We start from the raw sequence: 10,896 nt of genomic DNA, 5'->3' as shown, positions 1-10,896 counted from the left end.
CTCTGGGGAAAGTCATATTGCCGTGGTTTTTCATATATGTATGTTTCTACATTAAAATTTAAATAATTGTTGAGATAGATATCTCTTTCAGTTTTGTTTTGATCTTATGGATGTATTCTTAGAGGCAGCCTTCTCTTTGGGTTATGGTCACCACTAGCACTCAAAAGAGACAAAGAAGGCAGAAGTAACAAAACAATTATAAAGAAAACGTGATATTGATATGTAGTGAAAAACAATTAGAAACAAGCACATACACACTATGGTTAGAAAAGAAAGAATCTTGGATACTTATGGGATAAAGTAGGAGTTTAAAATTGTTAAATCTAAAGACAAGGTTAATTAAATAGTAAAAAGAAGGAAAATAGGGACAAGGGAAAAAGAAAAAGTAAGATAGGAAAGAGAGAAAAAATATATGAGATCTCTTTATGATCAGTTATAAGAAATAATAGTAGGGGAGAATACAATAAAGTCTGTATAGTTAAAGAGAAAACAATTTAGAAGAAACAAAGAAAAAAGGCACCAGTCTATATTTCTTCCTTGCTGAGGAAAAGAGGATAGATTAGCTTCTCTCCCCCACTCCCCACCCCCAGCATTGTCTTGGCTGTTTTCAGACCTAGCCTTGTCCTGTGTTTCCTACTGAGTTGAATTCCTATGCAGAAGCCACCCTCAGATGGCTCACAGCAGCTGAGCTTGAGGACCTCCTTCCAGTTTTTTTTTTATTCATTTATTCATATGTGCATATATTGTTTGGGACATTTCTCCCCCCTCCCTCCCTCCCTCCCCTTCTTCTCCCCCCACCCCCCCTTACTTCCACTCAGACCTGTTCTGCCCTTTCTTCCAATTTTGTTGAAGAGTACACATAAGCAATTATAAGAAAGACGTAGCATTTTTGCTAGTTGAGATTAGGATAGCTATACAGAGAGATTCCTAACATTGCTTTCACACACAAGTATATTACAACCTGAATTGATTCATCTCTATGAGACTCTTTCCAGTGTGTTGTCTCTTCAAATCAGAGGTGTTCTGCCTATGAGGGGTTTGGCATGGGGAGTTCCCAAGCAGCATCTGATTTTCAATAATCTCTCTGGATCTCTGAAATAATATAAAACAGTCAACCCAAAGTCATCTGTGCTGGCAGGGCAAATCACAAGGTTCTCTTTCTTCTGTGTGCTATGGCTTTGAAGTTCTCTGTATTAGCACCTCATGCATGTTCGCTTTCCTATTACCAGAGTTCAGGGTCCCACATTTGGTTTGTAGCTCTGTAGGTGTGTTCACCCTCTGCTTTCCTTTGTGGCATGGCTTTCACTTCTGACCCAAATAGATCTGTGTCCGTGAATCAGAATCAGAATGTAAGTCACAGCCTGCTTCCTTGAGGCTGAACTGATCCTTGGGGTGGTTGTTCTCTTAGCTGGTAACAGGGGGAGGCTTTTGGGGTTTGAGTTACAGAAAGCGTTTGCTCTCCTGACCTCCCCAGTCAAGAGGTTTCTATGTATGAACGCCCAAGGCATAAGTGAGCAAACTAAGAAGGTCAGGGGGCTCCTTTTCCAGTGTCTGCTTCCTACATGGTAAACAAATCTCCTGCTTTAAACTTTATTTTTGCATACTGCCAGCTTGAGCATCTATTAAGCTCCCTGATACTTTCCTATTCTCTTTTGCTTGAAGCTTCAATTGGGAGGGGATTCTCCCCCTTTTGTACAACTTTTCTTAGCAATTTCTGTTAGGTTATGATATTTCATTTTTAAATGAAATAGTTCAATATTTCTAGATATCATCTAGTCTATGACTAGCTACTGTTTGCTGTTGCCTTCTGTTGCCTTTCCATGCCTGCCAGCTCTCACTGCAGCAATATATCTGACCTCATGCTTTGTTTCAGATTCATGGAGTCACAGTAAATTGCGGATGTATCCAATCTGTATCTTCCCCCCTTACTCAGAACTCCCCGTTTCTTTCAGTTAATGATAGCATAGCATATACATCTCCTTCCCTTTTTATCTAATAAAACAATTGTTTTCTGCTCTACTGATCTCCACCCAAGACCATTCCCCCTTTAACACTTATGACACATTATCATCATCACCACCACCACCACCACCACTAACATCATCACCATCAGCAATTTAGGTGTAGCCTCCATGAATGAGTGAAAACATGCCATATTTTTTCCTGAGCTTGACTTACCTGACTTAACGTGTTTATCTCCAGTTTCATCCATTTTCTTACAGATGAGATAATTTCTCTTTCTTTATGGCTTAATAATACTACATGGTGAATATACAGCACAGTTTTTCTGTCCATTCAATGGTTGTTGGGCACCTAGGCTGATTTCACAGTTTGATGATATTAAATCCATAGACTTAAAATTATACTTCAATAAAACTGGGAAAATTATGAACATATTGTAACACTGATCAAAAACCTGAAATTCTCAGGTGTGAACTGAGCATATATGTTCAGGATGCACGTACTGTGTTCATGTCTTGGAACACTCAACAAAAAATGTGGAATATCATCTTTAATTGATATGCAGGAATTTTTTATTAGGATATATTTACTGTATGGAGGGAATTTTCATTGTGACAGTTCCTAATAGGCTTATATTGTATATTGGTTAGATCACCCTTACCATTTGTCCTCCTCAACCACTTACCTCCTTATTTAAAAAAATTGCAAGAGTTTTCATTGTTCTATTTGGTACAAGCATAAGAAGTCCACAAACTATATTCGTTCACCACAATCTTTTTCGTTTACTTTCCCCCCACTCACAAGGATCCGTCCCACCAAGAACTGTACTCATCTTACAGTCTGCTTTGGTTATTCAATCTCTTCCATTACTCTTTCTTACCCTTCTTTCCAATCCCCCATTTTTAACAGATTTCAGTACATATTGTTGTATTCTCTATCCTCACATATGTTATGAAGTATGATATTGTTGATGCTCTTTCATTCTCATTTCCATTGCCTCCTTCCCTGAATACCATAGTAATTCTACCATTATGAACTTATTCTACATATAACATTGTATGTGTTCATGTTTGTTTTGTGTATATGTTTGATATGAAGGTTTAATGCAATTCTTACCAAGTCAAAACATCCATCATGATCTTTCAAATATGTACAGACAAGGCAATTCTAAAATTTATTTGGAAATTCAAAGGAACAAGGATAGTTAAGATATTTTGGAAAAGTAGGAAGGGGCTATCTAATATCAGGTCTCACATAATCGAGAAGTGGTACTGACAAATAAAAGATAAAGACATAATAGACTACTCAAAGAGAGTCCATACAAATATGACAAACAGAGTTTTGAGAAATAGAAAATGCAAATTGTGGTAGACTGAATAATGGCTCCCAAGGATGTCCACACTTTGGATCCCAGTGCCTGTGATTACATTACCTTGCTTGGCAATAGTGATTTGGAAGATATGAGGAACAATCTTGAAATGAAGAGATTTTTCCTGCATTATACAGGTAGGTCCAATGTAATTACCAGGGTCCTTAGAACAGGGAATCAGTAAAGTCATATCTCTCAGAGAAGATAAGGAAATAAAGAAGCATGCAAGAGGAGAGGGTTGTGAAGATGGGAGCAGAGATTGAAGTGATTTAGCCATGAGTCAATAAATGTGGGTCATTTTCTGGTTGTATGAACTTTTATAAGTTACTTAACATTTTAGGTATCACTTTTCACATTTGTATAAAAATGATGATGATAACTATCTGGTAGGATCTTATGCTCAAAATTCGTTTCTAGTATAGAAGTTGCACAGTGTTAAAATGTCTTCTGACTTCTCCTCTTCCCCAGTACCTTGAAGTACTCCTTCTCTGAGAACTTCCTTTGAAATGAGCACACTGCCCAGTACATCCTTATGAATATTAACCTATTGTTCTGTAACCTGACATCCTAGTTCTCTGTTTTTGTTGTGTGTAAAAATATGGAATGCCTTAGGAATTTCCATGCCATCCTTGCTAAGACAACATGCTAATCTCTCGATCATTCCAAATTTATTATATGTGTAAACACTGCAACACTTTTCATTTAATTAAAAAATAAAAGAAAAAGAAAACAGAAGCTACAAAGTGGAAGACCATGTTTGCAAATCACATTAGTGTCAAAGGAATATTATAAAATATGTATTTATAAATCACTCAAATTTTGGACATAAGACATGTACAGGAATTTCACTCAAGAAGATATACATATTTAGCAAGTATGTACACAAAAACTCCATACCATTAGTAAAATGCAAATTCAATCATAACAAGATACTCCTATGTATGTTAGAATGGTTAATATCAAAGACTATAAAGACAAATGTTACAGAAGATGTTATGGAAGTGAATCACTCATACTTTACTGGTGGCAATGTAAAAATGTTTTAGTGACTCTCTTAGTCCATTTCTTCCAGCAAAAATACCTTAAACTGTGTAACTTATATGCAGATGAATCTCAATACTTATAGTTCTTTAGAGTAGAAGTCCAACCTCAGTCAGTAACAAATTTTGTGTCTAGCAAAATCTGTTTTCAAGATATTTCTATGTTGCTGTGTCCTCTCTTTCAAAAGAGGTTGAAGAGCTTCTTTGTCCTTTTTCTGTAAGCCTTTTTTTTTTGTGGTACTGGGGCTTGAAATTAGGTCCTAAACCTTGAACCACTACCAGCCCATTATTGTGAGGGTTTTTTTGAGATAGGGTCTCATGGAACTATTTGCCCAGGCTGGCTTCAAACCATGATCCTCCTGATCTCTGCTTCCTGAGTAGCTAGAATTACAGCCGTGAACCACTGTTGCCTGGCTCTGTAAGGTTTTCCATATCATGGGTCACCTACTCTTTAATATTGTCAATTTTTGTCTTTAATTCATTTATCTCTCTATTTATAGTGTTCTCTCTTTCATTTTGGTGTTTATTTAGGGATCCTATTAGTTCATTTATTTGTTTCTGTGTCTTCTCATATTCTTTATTTTTGGTGTCTTGGAATTTCTTGAATGCCTCTTGTGTGTTTTGGTTGACCATGTCTAGTAACATCTCCATGAAATTCTCAGTGATTACTTACAGGATTTCTTCTTTGAGATTGCTCTTGTGGGCATCTTGGGTTCCTTGGTGTCTTTTATCTTTGTGTTATAGAATCTGGAACTGGGCACCCATTTTCTTCATTTCCCTCTGAATCCTGTATTAAATTATTTTGGAGGGGGAATAGTTTTCATTCCTTTTTCATCTTTCCACTGCTTTATTTGGTACTGTGCAGCTATGGTCCTGATAGGCTATTGGTGATTTCAGCCACCTGTTTTCTTTCCCTTGGTTTAATTTTGTTTTGTGGGTGTATTGGATTTTTAGCTTAGTGTATGTATGCTGTTTCTGTCCCTGGTCTGGTTGTAATTTCACTAGTATTAACTAACTCACAATAGTAAAACTCACAAAACAAAACAAAACAAACAAAAAAACCCAAAGAAATCAACGTGGAGAGATGAACAAAAAAACACAATCAATCAAGAAACAAAACAAACAAATAAACACACAAAAAAACTCCAGGTTCAGAAACAATAGAATTTTAGTTTTAGTGTTCCTGTGATACTCTTTCAGCATTCAGTCTGGTGTTGGTATTTAAGCAGAAGTTCTATCTTAATCTCATCAGGTGGTTGGAGTCTTGCCAGTTTTTCTTTTATCTTTCAGTGGCAGCTCCACTTCAGTGAGGTATGGGTTATCCTCAAGTTCTGGAGATTAGCTTTATAGCCCTCCAGCCATCCTGTTTGGAATTGGGTGTTCACTGTGTTGGTTTACTGGAGGCTTGTTTCTTTGCTTCATCCCCTTTCTCTCAGACAAGGTCATTGTTCTGTGAACTGGCCCTCTGCTGTCAACGTGTTGTGATGGTTTGCTGACGGTTTGACAATTTTGCAGTGTTGTTTGACTTTGGATGTTGACCACTGGCTCAGGAGATGAGCTTTGTGGACTGATACCTGCTCTTTTTCAGACAGTGGCTTATCACTAGCCCACTGTTGGCCCTTCTGCTTTTCCAGCCTTTGTTTGCTGAAAGTTCATATGGAGATCAGCTCCTTGCCCTTCCGCCCTTCTCTGCACTTACAGCACCTGGCCTCCTCTGCTGTGTGCTAGTTTTCAGTTCCTTGCTTATTCTTGTTTTTTTAGGGGGGAGCAGGGGTTCACTCTGCCCAGGAGGCTATGCTAGTTTATCTCAGGGGTGGCTGGGGGAATAACATGGGATGCCTGGTGCTCACTTGTTGGTCTGCCAAATGTCTCCCAAGCAGGTTAGGAGCCAGAGTTTGGTGATGCAGGAGCCCTTTTGTTGAAGCTTTGTATGGGCTAGTGGTTCAGGGTGTCAAAGTTTTTAATTCTTCTTGGTGGTTTATTTCCACCAAGTGTGGCTCCAATGTCTCAGCAAGATTTTTGATATATGCAATTCAAGCTGTCTGCTTCTGCACCCTAGTCGCTATCTTGGATCTTCTTATTTTTCTATTTTGTTGACATTGGCATTTCTTTTCATAAACTTCCTTCTTCATTCTACTTTGTCATTTCCCTTAACTTTGGAATATTATGTTCCCATGTCCATAGGTTTTGAAAGACACTTCTTCTTTTCCTATTTATTTCTTCAATAATTTATTGTTTGTTCACTAGCATGTTATTTGGTCTCCATGAATTTAGTTTCTGCGGAATGGTTTTGTTACTTTCCCATTTAACTTCACTGCTATAATTTTACAGTTTCATCAGTCTGGATGATTATAGTTATCTTTTTTTTTTTTTCTGAATGTAACACACCCATACATATCTTATGTAAAGACACTCCAGTGGTTATGGGTTCTGTTAGCATTTGCTTGTTTTAAAAATCTTTATTTTACCTTCTTCTGTGAAGGATAAGGTTGGTGGGCATAGTATTCTTGGTTGAATTTTATTTCCTTATAGAACTTAGAATTCATCATCCCATGTCCTTCTAATCTATAAGGTTTCAAATGAGAAAGCAGTCATTAGTCTAATGGGTGTTCCCTTAATAGTAATATGGCACTTTTTCTCATGAGATTTCTAAAATATTGTCTGGAATTATGACAGTTTGACAGTGAGAATCTTTTCTGACTATGGTTCCTTGGGGGCCCTTGAGCATGGTGTCCATGACTTTCCCAAGATTAGGAAAGTTTTCTGCTAGTATTTATTGAATACATTATTTCTGAAATCCTTTCTTTTCCTATGAATACAGAAAACTTTGGAATTTGTTAATTTATTTCTGTCACAAAGCCCTTGAGGTGTAGTCTCATTCTTTTTTGTTGTTTTTTGAGACAGTGTTTTGCTATGTATCAAAGGCTTGCTTTGAATTCATATTATCTGCTTCAGCCTATTTCTAGAATTATTTGTATGTACCACCACACCCTCATTCTTTCCTTCTTTCTTTATTTATTTACCTTTATTGTCTCTGATTTTGTTATTTCAAAACAGATGCTTTTAAGGTCAGATCCAGTCTATTGTTAAAGCTATTAATTGTGTATTATTGGAATAATTCAGTTCCTCATTTGGAAGAGTTTGTTTTCTTTTTATGATCTCTACCTCTTAGGTGAGATCTAGTACTGTTTTTACAACTTCATTCTATAGTCACTACATTTTTAAAATCTTATTGGGTTTCCATTACATTCATTTTTTAAATTTATTGTAAGGTATTTCATCAATATCATTTTATTTCTGATTGCTGCATACTTTGTTCATCTGGAAGCCTCGTGTTATCATGTTCTTATTCTTACTTCTTGTTATCCTCCATTAAAATTTGTACAATCCATGGGTCAGTTATCTCTATCACTTTCATGGGATGTCCTTTATGGGTAATGGCTTTCTTCTACAGATATGTCTCATACTTGCAGTTTGGTAGTCAACCAAAGCTTATATTTATGGATATGAATTCAACCAATAGCTTCTTTGGCTATAAGTACTAATTATAGGTAATATGTGACATAGAAGAGTTGAAGAGACCTACTATATCAAAGTTAAATATACAAATGCATACAATCTTATAACTCAGGCATGTATGGAGTACACAGGTGTTGAAGTGAAGTACCAACTCTGTGGTCGCTTTGATAAATGGAGTTAGAACTAGTCATGTACAGGATATATCCTCAGATAATAGAGGCAATCTCTGTTGTTAGCAAGCAATTCTAGCACTGGTAGCCCCAAAAGCAGTTGGCTTATTATCACAGGCATGGGACAACATACTGCACAGGAAGAAGCTATGAGAGAACTAAGCCAAACTTTACTGGTTCTCATACCCAGTCTTGACAGAAGCAAATACTAAGAGGCAGTGTCAATTGGGGAAAGTGATTTTGTTTTTAAAGAACTGATCATTATATCCAATTCCAAGATGGCGGCTAGAGGGAGGAACCAGAAAGCGAGCCTCCAATAGTGAAATCTTGGAGAGATGCCGGAGACACACTTTGCAGGCATAATCACTGAGAAAAGGCATAACTTTGTCCTCTCCACACCTGAGCCGGCGCAGAGAATCTCCACTTCACGTTAAACGGAGAAACAAGGAGGGCCCCCGGGCTGCCAGTCGCCAGTGCCCAGACGGCTTTGGAAGACGTGGACCAGGTGAGCTTCATGGTACCACAGTACTCCCACAGACAAGCCTGGGCCAGAGCAGCATAGCCCCCTGGACAGACTGACCTCCACCTAGGGAAAAAAGAGAAACTGAGTAATAAGCAATGAGAGCAATAAAGACACACTGGAGAGAGCAACTGAGGCCAATAGGAGAAGGGGACCAGGAACTAGAGAAAAGGTTAGATCAAAAAGAATTAACCTAGAAGGTAACACCCACGCACAGGAAATCAATGTGAGTCAATGCCCTGTATAGCTATCCTTATCTCAACCAGCAAAACCCCTTGTTCCTTCCTATTATTGCTTATACTCTCTCTACAACAAAATTAGAGATAAGGGCAAAATAGTTTCTGCTGGGTATTGACGGGGGGGAGCGGGAGGGGGCGGAGTGGGTGGTCAGGGAGGGGGCGGGGGCAGGGGGGAGAAATGAACCAAGCCTTGTATGCACATATGAATAATAAAAGAAAAATGAAAAAAAAAAAAGACACGCTGGAAAGAGGGTGGGGTGCCCTGAGTGCTGAAGATTGGGGGAAGGGAACCCTTCCTGGGACTGTAAATAAATAAGCCGGGCTGGCCGGAGAGGCTCTGGCGGTAGCGGGGGTGGGGTGTGTGCCCAGCAACCAGGAGCGGGGAATCTTGTGAGAGTGGTGGAGGGAGGAAAACTCCACAGGAGAGGAGGGAAGACCCACTTCCCATGTGAACTGTAAACAAACATGGTGACTGGCAGGAGCAGTAGCACCGCCCAGTAATCAGGAGCAGGAAAGCTTGTGAAAGTGGCAGTGAGAGGAAAACTTCACAGGAGAGGGGGGAAGACCCACCTCCCACATGAACTGTAAATAAACACGCAGGCCTGACAACGCGGGTGCAATGTAACCTTTCCCAGTGCTTGGAAAGGGGAAAGCCTGTACCAGAGGCTCCCACACAGGAGAACTCTGAACAAACAAAGCCTGTGGGACCAGGTGAGTGCTAAGCTCACCCCAGAGATCTGCATAAACAATGCCTCTCGTAACAGCAGGCCGACAGCAGCGGGCAGGCAAGCCACAGCTGCAGATATCATTCTCAGAACTGTCTCCAGACTCTTTTTTTTCTTTTTCTCCCTACCTTTGAAGAGAGAACAACCGAATTACACCTGCAAGCAGAAAACATACTGAAACTGTATTGCATTTGAACTTGGGACAAAGGTGGGGCTTTTTTTGTTTGTTTGTTTTGTGTGTGTGTGTGTGTAGTTTTGTTCTACTTTATGCAACCCCTTTGATGAGACAACTACAGAACAATATCTGAGGCACCATTTCCAGGATTGGAGACTGGGACGGACACCCAAATTATTAAGACAGAAACTTCATTGCATTTGAACTTGGAGGGTTTTTTGGTTTTCTTTTTTTTTTTTTAATTTTCTACTTTCAATTTTATTTTAATTCATTTTAATATATAGATAGTTATTTCATTTACTTATTTTTTATTTTTATTCCTATCTTAATTTTTTTTATTTTTTATTTTCAATCCTATCTCTGTCACTCTAATGTCTGTTCAGCTTACTGTCAATTAGTACACTAACACTCCCTGTTTATACCTTTGAAATTTTCTTGTCTGAAATCTTGTTCTGCTTTCTCCCTCTTGTCTGTGTATTTGTTTTCCCCTTTTCTTTAACTTCTTGCTTTCCATCTCAGCTTACCCTTCCATTCTAAATATTACCTTTGTTATTATTACAAGCTAGAAAATACTTAATTGCACACAGTACAGGGACAGTAACAACACCAAAGACAATGACGGGAAGACAGAAAAAACAGGGAAATCAGTTTACCCACAGCAAAAAATTAGTACAGGAACCAGAGGGGAATGAAGAAAACAGAAACTCAGATCCAGACTCCAACAAAATGAAGACAAACTATGCCAAAGGACCCAATGAAGCCCACAAGACTAATTTAAAAGAAGACATACTACAAGTACTCAATGAGAATTTTATAGAGATGATACTGGATAGGGTCAATAAAATGTACAAGAAACACTCAAGAAATTCCAAGACAACAAAAATAGAGAATTTGAAAAAGCAAAAGAAGAAATAAAGGAAACCATAGAACCACTGTATAAACACCAAAGGGAAAGAGAGAACACAATGAATAAATGGATAAATGAACTCAGGACAAAAATAGACAACATTAAAGAGGAAACCACCCAGGATATGGAAAACCTCAGAAAAAAGAATGAAACAGAACTGCAAAACAAAACAGAAGGCCAATCCAGCAGAATAGAAAAAACAGAAGACAGAATCTCAGAACTTGAAGATGAAATGGTAATGAAAGGAAAAACTGAAGACAACTCAAGACC

General features: G+C 38.3%; 1 non-coding gene across 1 annotated transcript; it reads right to left on the bottom strand.

Moving 5' to 3' along the window:
• Positions 1-3,923: 3,923 nt before the first annotated feature.
• On the bottom strand, positions 3,924-4,026 carry LOC141425261 (U6 spliceosomal RNA). Its single transcript, XR_012450336.1, has one exon. It is a non-coding gene; the product is annotated as a U6 spliceosomal RNA (small nuclear RNA).
• Positions 4,027-10,896: the final 6,870 nt, after the last annotated feature.

Source organism: Castor canadensis, chromosome 7 (genome assembly GCF_047511655.1).
Source record: "Castor canadensis chromosome 7, mCasCan1.hap1v2, whole genome shotgun sequence".
Lineage (NCBI taxonomy): Eukaryota > Metazoa > Chordata > Mammalia > Rodentia > Castoridae > Castor > Castor canadensis.
This window is presented reverse-complemented; position numbering and strand designations above follow the sequence as displayed.